Here is an 18,537-nt window from a genome sequence, read left to right on the forward strand (position 1 = left end):
AGAAAACCCACTCCGTGGGCTTCTCTCTCCACAGATCTGCAGGTCCTGCCAGGAGCCTGCTCCAGCACGGGCTTCCCACAGGGTCACAGCCTCCTTTGGGCACCCACCTGCTCTGGCGTGGGGTCCTCCATAGGCTGCAGGTGGATATCTGCTCCACTGTGGACCTCCATGGACTGCAGGGGGACAACCTGCCTCACCATGGTCTTCCCCACGGGCTGCAGGGGAATCTCTGCTCCGGCACCTGGAGCATCTCCTCCCCCTCCTTCTTCACTGACCTTGGTGTCTGCAGGGTTGTTTCTCTTACATGTTCTCACTCCTCTCTCTGGCTGCCATTTCTGTGACCTGCAACCCCCCCCCCCTTTTTTTTTTTTCTTAAATATGTTATCACAGAGGTGCTACCACTATCACTGATTGGCTCGGCTTTGGCTGGTGGCAGGTCCGTCTTAGAGCCAGCCAGCATTGGCTCTGTCAGACACAGGGGAAGCATCCAGCAGCCCCCACAGAAGCCACCCCTGTAACCCCCCGCTACCAAAACCTTGCCACACAAACCCAATACACTCCAAGCCAAATTACCACTGCTTCTAAAGCATCCAATCATGCTAGTATTGTTGATCAATTTGTACCTGGGTATTCATTCCAGCTGTGACATTTTTTAATACATTAGCTACTGTGTGAGCAGTCTGAACGGATTTCACAAGCACCGTGGTAGCAACGGCGGCAGTAGCTGCAATAATGATAGCTGATATTATAAAGGCAATGAGCCATCCTATAAATCGTTTTGGGTGACTAATTGTCCGCTTTAAAAGCCTTGATAATTGACTCAATCCTGATTCCCTTTCCCATGATCTGGTCATATTTACAGGGATCCACAATTCAGCACGATGTCGCATTGGCATGATTACTGTAAGACTTAGTTCAGATATATTCTTATGAGTAAAACAGCTAAAATACCAAGGTTGATTCAGATTAGTTTCAAAAGCATGGTTACGTAAAGCGATATCTATAGATTGAGCTCCTACAAAAACATAAGGATGTGAAGTACATATCATCACCGAATCTTTGTGATTCTGTGTCAGGTTCAGACTTATACAAGGAATTGTTCTTTCGACAATCACCATGAGCTATTTGTCATTTTATAAATGGCATACCTATCACCCATGACTTCATGAAAAAAGGGTCCAGTATTATTATTACATTGAGCTTGTAATACTGGCCGAAACAATTCTCCCTTGGACCATTTCATGGAATAATAAGTATGTGTGTCATTGACACGGATCCATTCTTTCTTTTCTTCTAGTGGGCCAGGAGGTAGTAACCATACCCCTCCCGTCCATTTTGTGTCATTTACTAGAGACAGGAATCTCTGAATCCCACCATAATACTGGCCTAAACAAGGGACAGTCAGTAACATGGGCCCAATAAAAATGTGCCTAAGCCATGGTGACTATGTAAAGAAAAAGGATCAGAATTCTTACAGTACTGTTGCTGGCCGCTATTGCCAGGTATGCTAAAAAAGGTGTTCTTTGGAGTAGGATACACATTGCATCATCACGCTAGCTTATTGTTGCATTCTCTTCAAATGTCCCTACGTGATAGCTTTTTCATTCTCTATGCACCGCTTCCTCCTCATTCGTTTCTCCTCTTTCAAATTCAGAGTCTTCATCTGTGGGATTGGGTTGTCTGAGTGGTTTTGCCAGCTCATGATAGGGTTTGACGTGATAAGTGGGCAGCCACCTGGTGTGGACACATATTTAGCTAACGGTCGCAAGAGCAGTTCAGATGCCTTTAGAAGACCTTGAACAGAATAAACAAGAAGACAAAAAAAGATGCCAATTAGAAGAACACAGGCGCGCATTCCACGATAAAGGGAACTTGGCACAAAGAACCTCAATTCGGCAGTTTATCTTGACCAATTAGACTGAGACAAGTTTCGCATGTTTTAGTTGGTATAACCAATTATGTCCTATGTTTATGCGCGTGTACAGAGTTAGTATAACCAATTATATCTTATGTTTATGCGTGTGTACAGAGTTAGTATAACCAATCCTATTTTATGCTTGTGCACGTGTACAGTGACTTTGCAGAATATGTGACTATAAGTATGTGTGTGTTTTAGCAATAAACGTCATCTGCTTTCAAGATTACAGGCGTCTGTTTATTTCCACCTCCTGCAACCTGGGTCCTGCTGGTAGAAGAACACACACATACCCTCTTCCCCAAGTTATTAGTTCAACAGGACCAAGCCATGAGTTACTTACTAATGGATCTCAATATAATACTTTTGGTTGTTCTGTAAACTTCCCCTGTTCACCAGAATAATGCTTTTCCATGGGTGTGACAGATTGTTGAGAATTCACATTTAAAAAATTTAAGGTATAAATTGCATTGTCTAATTGTTCCTGTGGGCTCATATTCCCCCTTTTTTGTTTTAACAGCATATTTTTTAAGGTCACATGGCTGCGTTCAATTATACCTTGTCCTTGTGGGTTATAGGGTAGCCCTGTGACATGAGCTATACCCCATTGTTGCAGAAATAATTGTGTGCTTTTAGCAGTGTAACCAGGCCCATATTGTCTGTTTTTATCGTTTTAGGAACCCCAAGAATTGCAAAACAACGGGTCCAATGTTTTTTACTATCTTTTACTTTCTCCCCTGTGTGTGCAGACACACACAGCACTCCATAAAAGGTATCTACAGATACATGTACATACTTAAGACGGCCAAAAGAATTTACATGGGTAACATCTGTTTGCCGTATTTCATTAGCTTGCAGGCCTCGAGGTGTAACACCACTGGGAAAACTCTGTGGTGTCAGTTGCTGACAATCAGGACAAGAGCAAATAACGTCCTTGGCTTGAGATAAAGAAATCTTAAATTGTTTGCTCAAGCCAGCAGCATTTTGGTGAAAAAAGGAATGAGATGCTCTCGCATAATCAAATTGTAATACAGCTACTGTCAATGAATCTGCTATTGCATTACCTTTTGTCAAGGGTCCTGGTAAAGTGGTATGAGATCGAATGTGAACAATAAATAAGGGATGTTTTCGATGGGAAATCAAAGACTGAATTTGAAAAAGCAAATCAAACAACTCTGTCATTAATTTCTTTCAGAAAAACGTGCTCTATAAACCATTTTCCTGTATGGACTTTCTTAATTCTTTAAAAACCTGATAAGACAAGCCATCGTGAACAGGGTTTTGATTTTGGCAAAATATTACAGGGAAAGCGAAAGTAGTAAGATCTCCTTGTGACATAGCCTCTTCCCTGCACCACTGTAAGGCAGGAGCCACAGAATTAGACAGGGGCATAGAGTTAGAGGGATTAGCAGGAGAAGGAGATACAGGCAGTGCAGCAAAGTCAGGTTCTGTTTTAAGTTCTGCAAACCCTGGAGAGGGAGTACCGGGCGGTTGGGGTGTGTGGGAGGGTGGCGGCGGCGGCAGCGGGGCGGGCGCAGAGGCCGCGGGAGGCGGCGGCGGCGGGGCGGCGGGGACCTGTATGCGGTGGTAAGGGTCGGCAACCCCGCGGAGCCCGTGCTGTCCGCCCGCTGCCTGCCTGTCTGCCTGCCGGCGGGATGTGTGCGTTAACGGTGTTGGTGCGGGCGGTGGTGGAGGTAATGGGGGATATAAATCTGGTTCTTGTTCAGGGTCCACTGGAGCCGATGGAATAATATCATCAGAATCATGATTATTATCACCATCAGCCTCAGGTTTTTGTTCCGCATCAGTCTCAGAAGCCTTTGACAGTTGTAAAGTGGCAAAAAGGAATTTCCACGTTATAATAGCTGAATCAGGAATTGCAAGCCCTAGCTTCTTTCTTGTTTGCAAGTGCTCCCCCACTCTTTCCCAAAGCGTTATATCAAAGGTACCGTTCTGTGGAAACCAATTACAATGTTCTTTTACCAAGAGCAATAACTGTTCTAGTTGCTTTTCAGTAAGCTTATATCCAGCTACACGAACTATTTGTTGCAAAACCTTTAAGTATAAACAATGCTTTTGTGATACAGCTTGTCCCATAGTGCTATTCTACACAACCCCATTGCTTTTCTGTTCAACGGATGCTACTGTTCCTTATTTTTAAGGAAATGTGGCCACAATTATTCACCTGTTGGGTTGCGGGTCGTCGGAAAGTTCCTCTGAGCTTTCTGCACTCCCCTGGAACCTCACGCGGGGCACCAAAAATGCAGCGATGAAAGAGGCACCCAGGATGACAACAAGATGGTTCCGAAGAAACAGCAAAAAGATCTCTTTATTGTCTCTTACAGCACATTTATATGTTACTAACACAGGAGCGCATATCTGGCTCAGCTGGGATGTTTGCCAGTCCTCAGAACACTTAAAGATAAACACACACTCCACACACATACTCGTGACTGTCTTCAGCCACATCTTCCCAGGCATACACCAGGCAGTCCTCTGACCTGACCTTGTAAAAATAGTTCTTCAAAGGCTTGGCAAACATGCAGCACAACAAATTCTAAGTCACTCTTGATTCAAATGCCAGGTGTTCCGAGCTGCTCCCACAGTTACTGTCATGGTATCACTCGGAAGGTAATCTTATTTAAGGGGATCTGTCCCATAGGAAGCTTTAGAGCTCTATATTTAGTTAAAAGCTAACAAAGAAACCAATTTTTACTTCTTTCTATGCTACCCAGCTGAATTACTTACAACCTAGTAGTAACTGAGATGAGGAGTTTAAATGTTCATGAAGAAAAAAGTTTGAGGATAGAAAACAGTCTAACAAATGCTTGCTGATAAGCTCCTATGAGGAATGCCAAGCCATTCTCCCCTGTAAACAGTCTTTTCCTAGGGACTCAGACAGGGGAAGCAGAAAGCAGGGGTGGTGAGAGCACAGGGCATTCGCTATTGCAGCTGATCTTTTATGACTTAAAAAAGTCATTATCCCACTCAGCACTTGTCAGGCCACACCTGGAATACTGTGTTCAGTTTTGGTCCCCGCTATACAAAAAAGATGTGGACAGGCTGGAGAGGGTCCAGAGAAGGGCCACAAAGATGATCAAAGGACTGGGAAGCCTGCCATATGAGGAAAGGCTGAGAGAACTGGGTTTGTTCAGCCTTGAGAAAAGCAGGCTTAGGGGAGACCTTATCACCATGTTCCAGTATTTAAAGGGTGGCTACAAAGAAGATGGAGACTCCCTTTATACAAGGAGTCACATAGAAAAGACGAAGGGTAATGGGTACAAGTTACTCCTGTGGAGATTCCGATTGGACACAAGAGGGCAATTTTTCATAATGAGAACAATCAGCCGTTGGAAAAATCTCCCCAGGGAAGTGGTGGATTCCCCAACATTGGACACTTTTAAGATTCGGCTGGACAGGGTGCTGGGCCATCTTGTCTAGACCGTGTTTTGCCAAGAAAGGTTGGACCAGAAGATCCTTGAGGTCCCTTCTGACCTGGTATTCTATGATTCTATGATTGATTCTATGATTTATTGTCGTGGTTTAACCCCAGCCAGCAACTAAGCACCATGCAGCCGCTCACTCACCTCCCCCCCACACCCAGTGGGATGGGGGAGACAATCGGGAAAAAAAAGGTAAAACTCGTGGGTTGAGATAAGAACAGTTTAACAGAACAGAAAAGAAGAAAATAATAATGGTAATAACAACACAAATAAAATGACAATAATAATAATAAAAGGATTGGAATATACAAAACAAGTGATGCACAATGCAATTGCTCACCACTTGCTGACCGATGCCCAGTTAGTTCCCGAGCGGCGATCCCTCCCAGGCCAACTCCCCCCAGTTTATATACTAGGCATGACGTCACATGGTATGGAATATTCCTTTGGCCACTTTGGGTCAGCTGTCCTGGCTGTGTCCCCTCCCAACTTCTTGTGCCCCTCCAGCCTTCTTGCTGGCTGAGCATCAGAAGCTGAAAAATCCTTGAATTAGTCTAAACACTAATTAGGAACAACTGAAAACATCAGTGTGTTATCAACATTCTTCTCATACTGAATCCAAGACATAACACTATACCAGCTACTAGGAAGAAAATTAACTCTATCCCAGCCGAAACCAGGACATTTATATATAAAGAAGGAAGCACAGTACTCCCTTGATTTTCTGGCTCCCTCAGAGACGCAGTATGCCTTTTTTCATTATAGAACACTTTTTGCCTGAATTCCCAATATTCAGGATCTCTAACTGTCCAGAGTCTCCCCCAAAAGAGCCTCTACAAGGAGAAAGGAGGCTCCTTGTCCTTCCAAGTCCTGTAGTTCTCAAGTTCTGTAACTACACTTAAACCTCAGACTGACAATACAACAAGATTCTGACATCTATATAAGTTTTGGTAACTACCATACAAGCCTATTTTTAAAAAAATCCACACAACCTGACTCTCATAAGTCCATTTTGGATTACTTCCTTTAACTGTGGGTTGCTTTGTTTTTCTTCTTTTGTGGGTCGAGCGAGTTAGCCAACAATACACAGCTATTAAAATCCCTGCATAATGTATTTGCTCTAGCCTGACAATTTGACTACAGAACAGGTTTCATCTCCTGATACAACACATGAATGCATGTCAGGCTTGGTGGTAAATGCAACTAGCATAACTGCCTGACACACGGCTCACAAAGAAGCTGGAGAGAGACTTGAACATGGGGAGGCACACCCTGTTCCTATGAAAGGATGGTAAACCCCTGCCACAACTTGGGCCAAACAAACCCTGTCAAAAAAAGGTTAAAATAATGAGATTTCAACTTACCCTCCAGGTTGTGGACTAGATAGAGAAAATCATCAGTGCTCTAGCAGAAAAAGCCAAGATTTTCTTGTGTTGTTAGAGATGCCCTAGAGGGCCAAACCTACAACAGATGGAAAAGTGAACATTAGCATTGACGCTTGTTTTTCCTACACCTGCACCTGTGTGGGTTCTGCCCTGACAGAGGTACTGATGTTGGAAGAATCCACGCAGGCCCTGATCTTGATTAACAAGGAAGGTGGCCTGTGTGCCCTTGGAGAGAGACAGCCAAGGGCTTCCAGCAGGGAAAAGTGATAGGTGTTGCACAATTCTTAAGAAAGCAGCTTAGCAAGCTAGGAGAGGAGGCAAACTCCATGGCAAAACATCCAGGGACATAAGGAATTCACCAGCAAGAAGCCCAGAGATATTCACTACAGAGAAATCAACCAGCAGCAAGAGACTCACAGAAACACCACAGAAAGGGAAGAAAAAGAAAAGAGAGAACAGTGTGTGTCCCCCACCAGAAATTAGACTGGCTGCCACTTCACGAAGCAGCAAGTATTCCTTCCCTACCAAAACAACTGCTGTCTAATCTAGATGAGGAGGTGTCACGACCCAGACTGGACAGACCAGGGAGTTGAGTTTAATTCAAAATTCCCTCAGGCTAAATTAAGGTGAAACGACACCAAAAGATCAGTTAAAGATTTTATTCATGACAGAAGCAAACTGAACTGGGGAGGCATGATAGTAGGTGGCAGGGTTTCTCACAACAGGAATTGGCATAAGACTACTTCTGTAAACTGTGTAACCCAGGGTAACCATATACATCAATTCAGGGAATAAGGAGATCCCTCCCGTTGAGTCACGAGGTTCAGAGCAGACCCCCTTGCTTTCCAGACTCCTCCTCAGAGAAGGGCCTAGGAGCAGATGGATCCACTCTTAGTCCCAGACTTGGTCAACGGTTTTATGTCTTAAAGGGATGAGGTGTAGGGATTGTGGAAAAGGAAAGAGAGAACAAGAAAGAAAAAGGAAGAGAGAAAGATTTCACCGGTCCTGGGTCCAGCTTTGGTTCAGTCAGCCAAGGGGTCCAGTCCTGGTGGGCTTGTGCACATGGGGCTTCAGTTTGTGTCCTTTTATCATCCTTGCCCCTCCTTGGGGCGGGCACCCAAACTCGTCAGGCTAATGAGCAGTTTGTGAGCCTTTGGGCTTGGGGGTCATTTGGGGAGTAACTTCTCCTTCCCTGCAGATGTGGCCACTGTTTGATCTTTGTATCAGGACAGCTTATCAGAACAGGGAGCTGCGCACTCTCCAGCACGCCCTCCCCCTCCTGTTGCTGATGTCTGAGCTGATGGGCTTTTCACCTTGGTTCCTTGCTGTGCAGGGTTTGTCTTTAAGCAGAACTTGCCCCACCACAATGTTTGAGACATTAACTCTTTCAGTCTCTCACAGGAGGAACTATGTTTGTTAAGAGTCTCAAAAAGCCCCTCCTAAAATAAACCAGCTGCAGTCAGACTCCCTCTTCTAAAGGGGACAGAAATAGTTCTTTGACAACTTGCTTGTCCACTTTGGAGATGCATTCCTTAAGCAGTCTACCAAAGACTGCTAAAGGCTCCTCAAGCTACCTGATGCTTATCCCGTTCTGCTAATAATACTGCCAGATAACAAGCAACACAAAGCCTGAAGAGTCACAGCTGGTATTCTTATCAGACAGCATGACAAACAAATGTAGGAACTGACTGAAAGGCCTCTATATGCTGTTAGAGGATGCCTTTCAAGGAAGGACTGCTGAAAAGACATGGAATCTAATTTGAGAAGAAACACCCCCAGAAACTGATTTTTCAAATTAACAGGACAGTCTTTCCGCTACTGTTGAAAGACAACAGTGACAAAAGCCGAAAAGTAGATTAATAAAATTTAATAATAATAATAATGATAATAATAAATAAAGCAGATAATAAAGCAACCAAAAATTAGTTACCTGATCTTACTGTTTATATCTGAGAGATGCGGGAGTAAAAGGGAAAGTGCAACAGGGGAAGAAAACAAAAGAAGTAAAAATTATAAACTTACTTAAAAAGAAAATAATTTCAGCTATTCAGGGAACTGAATGCAGAAGCCCTTGGGGGGGGGGGAGCAGGTGAAGAACTCCATAACAGCTCTCAGTTATTGAAAACTGAAAATCATTCAAACTACACCACATGCAATGCAGCAGGCTATCATCAACTAAAAATATTACTTTGGGAAATTCATGGAGGAGAACATTCACACTACAGAAGGTCATTGCTTATCTTTAAGGAGCAGCCAGATAACAATATACCAGTTAGGTAACTTCAAAAACAGAAGAGATGCTGAAAATACTTAACAAACAATCAATATATAAACACATTATAACAAGAGAATCACAGAATGGTTGAGGTTGGAAGAGACCTCTGGAGGTATGGTGGGTTGACCCTGGCTGGAGGTCAGGTGCCCACCAAAGCCACTTGTCCTGGTTTCAGCTGGGATAGAGTTAATTGTCTTCCTAGTAGCTGGTACAGTGCTATGTTTTGAGTTCAGTATGCGAAGAATGTTGATAACACTGATGTTTTCAGTTGTTGCTCAGTAGTGTTTAGACTAAAGTCAAGGATTTTTCAGCTTCTCATGCCCAGCCAGCAAAAAAGCTGGAGGGGCACAAGAAGTTGGCACAGGACACAGCCAGGGCAGCTGACCCAAAGTGGCCAACGGGGTATTCCATACCATGTGACGCCCCATCTAGTATAGAAACTGGTGGGAGTGGGGGCGGGGGATCGCCGCTCAGGGACTAACTGGGTGTCGATCAGCGGGTCATGAGCAATCGCACTGCGCATCATTTGTACATTCCAATCCTTTTATTATTGCTGTTGTCATTTTATTAGTGTTATCATCATCATTATTAGTTTCTTCTTTTCTGTTCTATTAAACCATTCTTATCTCAACCCACGAGTTTTACTTCTTTTACTGATTTTCTCCCCCATCCCACTGGGTGGGGGGGGAAGTGAGTGAGCGGCTGCGTGGTGCTTAGTTGCTGGCTGGGGTTAAACCACGACACCACTCTATCACTCCCCTCCTCAGCTGGACAGGGGAGAGAAAATAGAACAAAGGGCTTGTGGGTTGAGAGAAGGACAGGGAGAGATCACTCAACCAATTACCATAACGGGCAAAACAGACTCAGCTTGGGGAAAAATAATTTAATTTATTGCCAATCAACCAGAGTAGGGTAATGAAAAAATAAAACCAAATCTGAAAACACCTTCCCCTCACCCCTCCCTCCTTCTCAGGCAGAACTTCACTCCCAAATTCTCTACCTCCTCCACCTGAGCAGCACAGGGGGATGGGGAACAGGGGTTACGATCAGTTCATCACACGTTATTTCTGCCGCTTCATCCCCTTCAGGGGCAAGACTCATCACACTCTTCCCCTGCTCCAGCGTGGGGTCCCTCCCACAGGAGACAGTCCTCCATGAACTTCTCCAACATGAGTCCTTCCCACAGGCTGCAGTTCCTCATGAGCTGCTCCAGCATGGGTCCCTTCCACAGTGTGCACTCCTTCAGGAGCACACTGCTCCAGCGTGGGTCCCACACAGGGTCACAAGTCCTGCCAGAAAACCTGCTCCTACATGGGCTCCTCTCTCTATAGGTCCGCAGGTCCTATCAGGAGCCTGCTCCAGTGCGGGGTTCCCACAGGGTCACAGCCTCCTTTGGGCATCCACCTGGTCCAGCGTGGGGTCCTCCACGGGCTGCAGGTGGATATCTGCTCCACCGTGGACCTCCATGGGCTGCAGGGGGACAGCCTGCCTCACCATGGTCTTCACCATGGGCTGCAGGGGAATCTCTGCTCTGGTGCCTGGAGCATCTCCCCCCCTTCCTTCTTCACTGACCTTGGTGTCTGCAGGGTTGTTTCTCTTACATGTTCTCACTCCTCTCTCCGGCTGCAGTTTCTGTTGCACAGCAACTTTTTTTCCCTTCTTAAATATGTTATCACACAGGCACTACCACTATCGCTGATTGGCTCGGCCTTGGCCGGTGGCGGGTCCGTCTTGGAGCCGACTGGCATTGGCATCATCGGACATAGGGGAAGCTTCTAACAGAAGCCATCCCTGTACCACCCCCACCCCCTACCAAAACCTTGCCACACAAACCCAATGCACCACGCCACCTACTTTTAACGCCTTCCATGTTGTCCTGGTTTCAGCCAGGATAGAGTTAATTGTCTTCCTAGTAGCTGGTACAGTGCTATGTTTTGAGTTCAGTATGCGAAGAATGTTGATAACACTGATGTTTTCAGTTGTTGCTCAGTAGTGTTTAGACTAAAGTCAAGGATTTTTCAGCTTCTCATGCCCAGCCAGCAAAAAAGCTGGAGGGGCACAAGAAGTTGGCACAGGACACAGCCAGGGCAGCTGACCCAAAGTGGCCAACGGGGTATTCCATACCATGTGACGCCCCATCTAGTATAGAAACTGGTGGGAGTGGGGGCGGGGGATCGCCGCTCAGGGACTAACTGGGTGTCGATCAGCGGGTCATGAGCAATCGCACTGCGCATCATTTGTACATTCCAATCCTTTTATTATTGCTGTTGTCATTTTATTAGTGTTATCATCATCATTATTAGTTTCTTCTTTTCTGTTCTATTAAACTGTTCTTATCTCAACCCACGAGTTTTACTTCTTTTCCCAATTTTCTCCCCCATCCCACTGGGTTGGGGGGGAGTGAGTGAGCGGCTGCATGGTGCTTAGTTGCTGGCTGGGGTTAAACCACGACACATGTTCACTTTGCTTCTGCCATGAATAAAATATTTAACTCATCGTTTGGTGTCGCTTCACTTTAATTTAGCCCGAGGAAATTCTGAATTCACCACGACCCCTCCCTGGTCTGTCCAGCCTGGGTCGTGACAACTGGGCACCACTGAAAAGAGCCTGGTTCCTTCTTCTTTGCACTCTCCCTTCAGGTATTTCTATAAGTTGATGAGATCCTCCCAAGCCTTCTCTTCTCTAGGCTAAACAGTCCCAGCTCTCTCAGCCTTTCCTTGTATAACACATGCTCCTCCTGTCCCTTAATCATCTTTGTGGCCCTTCACTGGACTCTCTCCAGTATGTCCATGTCTCTCTTGTACTGAGGATCCCAGAACTGGACACAATACTCCAGGTGTGGCCTCACCAGTGCTCATTAGAGGGGAAGGATCACCTCCCTCATCCTTCTGGCAATACTTTGCCTAATGCAGCCCAGGATATCATTAGCCGCCTTTGCCACAAGGGCACATTGCAGGTTCATGTTCAACCTGGTGCCCACCAGGACCCCCAGGTCCTTTTCTGAAAAGCTGAATAACAGATTCATCAAGAATAAGGCCCTTTTTACCAGTGCCTGTAGTGATAGGACAGAGAGTAATGGTTTTAAACTAAAAGATGGTAGATTCAGACTAGATACAAGGAAAAAATTTTTTACGATGAGGGTGATGAAGCACTGGAGCAGGTTGCCCAGAGAGGCTGTAGATGCCCCATCCCTGGAAACATTCAAGGTCAGGTTGGACAGGGCTCTGAGCAAACTGATCTAGTGGAAGATATCCCTGCTCATTGCAGGGGGGGTTGGACTAGATGACCTTTAAAGGTCCCTTCCAACCCAACCTATTCTATTATTCTATAATTCTATGATTCTATGAATAAAGCATGTAAAGACAATCTAACACTGATTTTTTTATTTTTGTTTTTTAATTTTAAATTAGCAACAAGCCTAATGGATAAGAAAGAAAGAATCTTGAGAGGAAACATCTTGATGTTACTGCAACTTTTTACAGTACTTTAGGTGACATTTTCAGAAGTAAAACAGAGAAATAAGGTCTAGGTGACACTGGGTTACAAACTTGCATTTAACCTGCTTTCTAATTGGAAGAACATTTCAAGGGTGTTCCTGAAAGAATGGGCTTAGTTTAGGGCAAAGGCTGGGCTTAGGTTGAAAGAGATCAAATGCAACAACAAAGAAAATTCCAAAACAAACAACAGAAGCTAGGCAGGCAGCAATAATAAAAAAAATACTTAAGGTTACAATACTACAGGTTGAGATATTATTGAAAAAAAAAAAAAAGAATCCAAGGCAAGATTTGTTACCTTAAGTGATAAAAATAAAATATGAGAATAAATTTCCTTGACCAATGTTATTATTTTAATATTACTAACTTATAGAGTATATGATAGACAGGAGGGGGAAAAATCACCTTCTACAATAAAACACTAATGAATGATTTTGTTCACATTTATACTTATACATCCAATTGACTTTGGTTACTTTAATTATGGCTGTGTACCTCAAGGCAAAACTTAGTCTACTGCCTGATTAAAGATGGTTGCCTCTTTATATTAATGGTTCTGTTCCTAACCTTTAAAGTATTTGCAAGATGCATGCAACAAATGCTATTTGGAGGACTGTTGTGAAAAAATAATGGGTTAATTCACTTAAGTGTGAAATACCTTTTGAGTTAAACCTTTCATTTACTTTAATGGTATATTTAAAGGCTATGCAACCCTTATCTCCCTGAGTCATACAGAAGTCTTTTTACAAAGAGAAAGAGGGCCAAAAGTAGCATTTAGAGGACTAATGCATTTCACAACATTTTAAACCAGGCAATATACAATTTTCCAAATAAATTCATACCCAACAATCAATATTATGATTTGTTGCATGAACACAATTTGAGCCAAAATCTGCATGTGTATACACAAATACATGCACACACTTAAAGTTACACAGTAGCTGAGATATGCAGATTTAAAACTGGAAAAACATACCACCAAAACCAACTATTTACAGATAGTGTAATAATACAATTTAGATAACAACAGCTGGATTAAAAATGACAAAATTGAGTGCTCCTATGGTATTTTCCATCCTAAATAATCCTGGAAATATCCTGTTACCTTTTTAACTACTGTTCTTATACATGAATAATTCAGCCATTAATTCATTAAGAAAAACAGTGACTTTTTAAATAGAAAAAAAAAAGATCAACAAAGAGAACAATATTTCTTTCTGAGATCTCAGACCCTCCATTAATTTTGCAGAGGTTTATATTAAAAAAGTAAAATATGGAGTAGCAGGATATAAGATTCCAGTTAGCATCTGCATATTATTCAGATACTGGTATGTTTACATAAAAGGACATAATGGACTTTTAAAGAGACTGGTCTGAACCAACAAATGGAAGAGTCAATTAGCTTGTAAAGCATTTTTTACAGCCTCAAGTGCTTCTAAATTTATTGAAGTTCACAACACATCAAGCCAGACAAATTTCATAACACTGACTTGTACTTGTTTTCTTCTATTTTGATTGCTAAAGTAAAATGTATGTCATTTTAGCAGAGAAAAGAAACTTGGAAATATTTAATCACTAAATTCTATATATCAATTAAAGCTGATATACCACACTGTTCAAATTTAAAGTAATAGGTTCCATTCAAACAGTGTTTTTTGAGATAACCTACTTACACTTGAATTTGTTCACACTTTATCAAGTATTATCAGGCACAATCTGTGATTAAGATCAATCTTATATTTACCACAAGGAGGAAATGAGGCTTCGTACCACCTAGAAACTAATATATCTGTCAAACCACCTTTAGGTTAGATGTTTGTTTTAAGATCTCTGGATTTCAGCAGCCTATGTCAAGTCCAAAGCTTAATACCATGATGATGATGATGATGATGATGATTATTATTATATTGCTATTTAGACTAAAACAGCTTTACACTTAAACAAAAAACATCCCAGGGTGGGTGAATGACAACCGATTTTAACTCATTTTTGCACCATTTGTCTCTTCCTAAACTTCATACACCTCAGTTTATGCTTATATTCAGGAAGTGTGGGATAGCTGCAAGTTTTTCTACATATCACTCAAATGATGGGAAGAAGTTCTTCTCCACTCATTTGTTAATATATGCTATTATGTCTAATGTTTTCACTTTTTTTGTTGTTTGGTTGTTGATTTGTTTTGGGAAAAGTAGAAGAGAGTTTGCTAGTCGAACACAGAACACACACAGTACCTAAGCATGAAGAACCTCAACATACACACAAATAGGCTGTTCAGTTTGATTTGTGAAGAAATTTATACTTAAGTATTGTTATGGATTTGTGTGGCATGGTTTTTTTGGTAGCGGGGGAGGGGGCCACAGGGGTGGCTCCTGTGAGAAGCTGCTAGAAGCTCCCCCAGCTCCAAGTTGAACCCGCCTGTGGCCCAGGCCGAGGCAATCAGTGACAGTGGTAGCGCCTCTGGGATAACATATTTAAGAAGGGGAACCTGCACTGAGTAGGGGGATTGGAGTGTGAGAGGAACATCTATGCAGATACTGAGGTCAGTGAAGAAAGAGGGGGAGGAAGGGCACCTGAGGAGGTTGATACCCCTGCAGCCCATGGTGAGATGGCAGGTTGTCCCCCTGCAGCCCATGGACGTGAACGGTGGAGCAGATGCCCACCTGCAGGCTCTGGGGAAGCCCACGCCCAAGCAATCAGATGCCCCCGAAGATGGCTGTGACTCCATGGGAAGCAGCCTGTGACTGAAGATCTGTGGCCCGCAGAAAGGACCCACGCCAGGGAAGTTTGTGAAGAACTGAGCCCGCAGAAAGGACTCCCGCTGGAGAAGTTTGTGAAGGACTGTCTCCTGTGGGAGGGACCCCACGGTGGAGCAGGGGACGAGTGAGGAGTCCTCCCCCTGAGGAGGAAGGAGCAGCAGAGACAAGGTGTGGTGAACTGACCCCAACCCCCATCCCCTGTTCCCCTGCACCGCTGGGGGGAGGAGGTAGAAAACTGGGAGTGGAGTTGAGCTGGGAAGGAGGGAGGGGTGGGGGGAAGGTGTTCTAAGGTTTGGTTTTACTTCCTAATATCCTTGTTTTGTTTTGATTTGTAGTAAATTAAATTGATTTTGTTTCTTCCCCAAGTTGAGCCTGTCTTTTGCCCATGACCATAAGTGGTGACTGATCCCTCCCTGTCCTTGTTTCGACCCATGAGCCTGCCTTTATATTTTCTCCTCATCCCACTGTGGCCGCGGGGGGGGGGGAGTGAGTGAGCGGCTGCGAGGTGCTTTGTTACCTGTTGGGTTTAAACCGTCAGTATTTAGCATGACCTCTGCTCTATAACCTTTCTATACAAGGACAACTTCTATTTAAGAACATTTCATGATTATTCTGAGTGATCTGGAAAGAAAGCTGGTATGTGTCTAACACAAAAAGGATAAGAGTTCATCTGATGCCTTCAGATTCTGTATGCATGCAAACAAACAGACGACCTCTTTAATATCACAGGCTATACACTTTGTCTCTGTTAAATAGAGTTAAAAGCAAAGATTGCAACAAAGCTCTACTTTTGGATCCAGATTATACCTCTCCATTAAATTTAGGCTTTGTTTCACTGGGAAAGTTTTTAAACTCACAGCATTGGGCAAGTAAAAGCATTTTATTTTCACACTTATTTTTCATTGTCAAAAACGTTCTTTTTCTTGCAATTTTGATGAAGAGTGATCACAGTATGGGTTACCTAGCATGAAAGTTCACTTGGCTATACATACAGAAATACTCAAGATAAGCCACATTTTTTTGACCATCAGGTAAACCCCCCCATTGGGGATGCAGAAGTGACATGAAAAGAGTTTTCAAATAAATAATTTGTTTTAAACTCCCCATTCTCATTTCTGCTTAAAATATGATCTTTGATTATGTATATTTGGAAAACTGTTTCCATCAAACATATACACAAACCTGTAGAAATTCTGGAATTTTATTTTCAGTCGTATTAAAATTTTTGAAACAGCATATCAATACTACATTGCGCTTCTCATTCTGCACAACAGCATTACAGTAACATATGTACTGATCACTGTAGCAGAGCTCTCCTTTTCATAGGTAGCTCAAAAATCCTCTTTTAAGCTCTATATTTACTGTACAGAAACGTCCTGCAGAAATAGTTAATATTTAGATGTAATTATAATAAACTGTTTTCATTCCTGTGTATTCTTTTAAACACCAGAATGTTACAAACCTATATCTGCAGCAGCAAACTGCAAGCTCATAAGAAAACACTAGGAAAGCAAGCTATCAGGTGCTAGTCACATGCCACATAGAGCTGCTAAGTTCAGCTAGGATTTGTGTCACTTGGTCTCGAGCATTACCAAGGAATAGCATGCAAAGCTCTGCTTCAGGAGAACTGGACTGTAAATGATGAATTACAAAAGTGTCGTGGTTTAACCCCAGCTGGCAACTAAGCATCACACAACTGCTTGCTCACCCTCCCCCAGTGGGATGGGGAGGGAATCGGAAGGGTAAAAGAGAGAAAACTTGTGGGTTGAGATAAAAACAGTTTAATAATTGAAATAAAATAATAATAAAAAAAATTGTGATGAAAAGGAAAATAACAGAGATAAATAAAACCCAGGAAAGACAAGTGATGCAAATAAAACAATTGCTCACCACCAACCGACAGATGCCCAGCCAGTCCCCGAGCAGTGCACCCCCCCATCTCCCCCCACCAACCTCCCCCCTAGTTTTATTGCTGAGCATGATGTCATATGGTATGGAATATCTCTTTGGTCAGTTGGGGTCAGCTGTCTCAGCTGTGTCCCCTCCCAACTTCTTGTGCACCCCCAGACTACTTGCTGGTGGGGTGGTGTGAGAATAGAATAGAATAGAATAGAATAGAATCATTAAGTTTGGAAAAGACCTTCAAGATCATCGAGTCCAACCATGCCCACCAAACCATGTCCTGAAGTGCCTTGTCTATACGCTTTTTGAACACCTCCAGGGACAGTGACTCCACCACTTCCCTGGGCAGCCTATGCCAATGTCTGACAACCCTCTCAGTAAAGAAATTTTTCCTAATATCCAACCTAAACCTCCCCTGCCGCAACTTGAAGCCATTTCCTCTCGTCCTATTTCCAGCCACCTGACAGAAGAGACCAGCACCCACCTCACTACAACCACCTTTCAGGTAGTTGTAGAGAGCGATAAGATCTTGCGGGAGCATAATAATGGACTCAACGACAGATCAATATGATCATAGTTGAAGACCCTTTACTACAGCATCAGACATCATTTTATACATTGGTTACATCTGTACATGCGTTTAGCTATTTTACTATTGGTTACACACATTATTCACGCGTTGTCCACGCGCCTAGTTACACTTAATGATTGGTTATATCAACACTGTACATGTGCATAAACATAAGACATAATTGGTTATACCAACTAAAACATGCGAAACTTGTCTCAGTCTAATTGGTCAAGATAAACTGCCGAATTGAGGTTCTTTGTGCCAAGTTCCCTTTATTGTGGAATGCGCACCTGTGTTCTTCTAATTGGCATCTTTCTTTTTTTGTCTTCTTGTTTATTCTGTTCAAGGTCTTCTAAAGGCGTCTGGAATGCTCTTGCGACCGTTAGCTAAATATGTGTCCACAATTCCCCCTTTTTTGTTTTTCATCAATTAACACAGCCTTACTTGATCTATCAATTAATTTTTAAACACATTGCAACATACAAGGCACACAAATTAAAATACAAAAACCCACTACGAGATAAATCAAAACTATCTTAACTAATGATTTAAGAGCAGCTCTATTTTGTAAGATTGTGTGTCTAATGCTATCTACATCTAACAGTAAATCAGATAATACTACACCAATCTGTATTCAGGGACCCCAGAATTTGTGATTCCTGGGGTGGCAATAAGAGTGAATGCCTGATCCATGGAAACCAGGCATTCCCATCCATTGAGTCCATGACCTGCTGCACAGGGGTCTCCATTAATAAGTTCTTAAACTTCGTTGATGCCAGTGGAACCCCCTATTAAA

At 43.1% G+C, this 18,537-nt stretch overlaps 1 protein-coding gene and 1 long non-coding RNA gene across 2 annotated transcripts in view; one reads left to right on the forward strand and one right to left on the reverse strand.

The window, feature by feature from the left end:
- The window catches only part of LOC128136242 (AN1-type zinc finger protein 5-like), a 258,027-nt gene that overhangs the window by 122,718 nt on the left and 116,772 nt on the right, over nt 1–18,537 (forward strand). The window lies entirely within an intron of this gene.
- Nucleotides 1,547–4,354, reverse strand: LOC128136254 (uncharacterized). Its single transcript, XR_008233294.1, has 3 exons — nt 4,101–4,354; nt 2,176–2,211; nt 1,547–1,734 (listed from the first exon to the last, which is right to left on the reverse strand). It is a non-coding gene; the product is annotated as an uncharacterized LOC128136254 (long non-coding RNA).

Source organism: Harpia harpyja, chromosome W, assembly GCF_026419915.1.
Source record: "Harpia harpyja isolate bHarHar1 chromosome W, bHarHar1 primary haplotype, whole genome shotgun sequence".
NCBI classification, from domain to species: Eukaryota; Metazoa; Chordata; class Aves; order Accipitriformes; family Accipitridae; genus Harpia; species Harpia harpyja.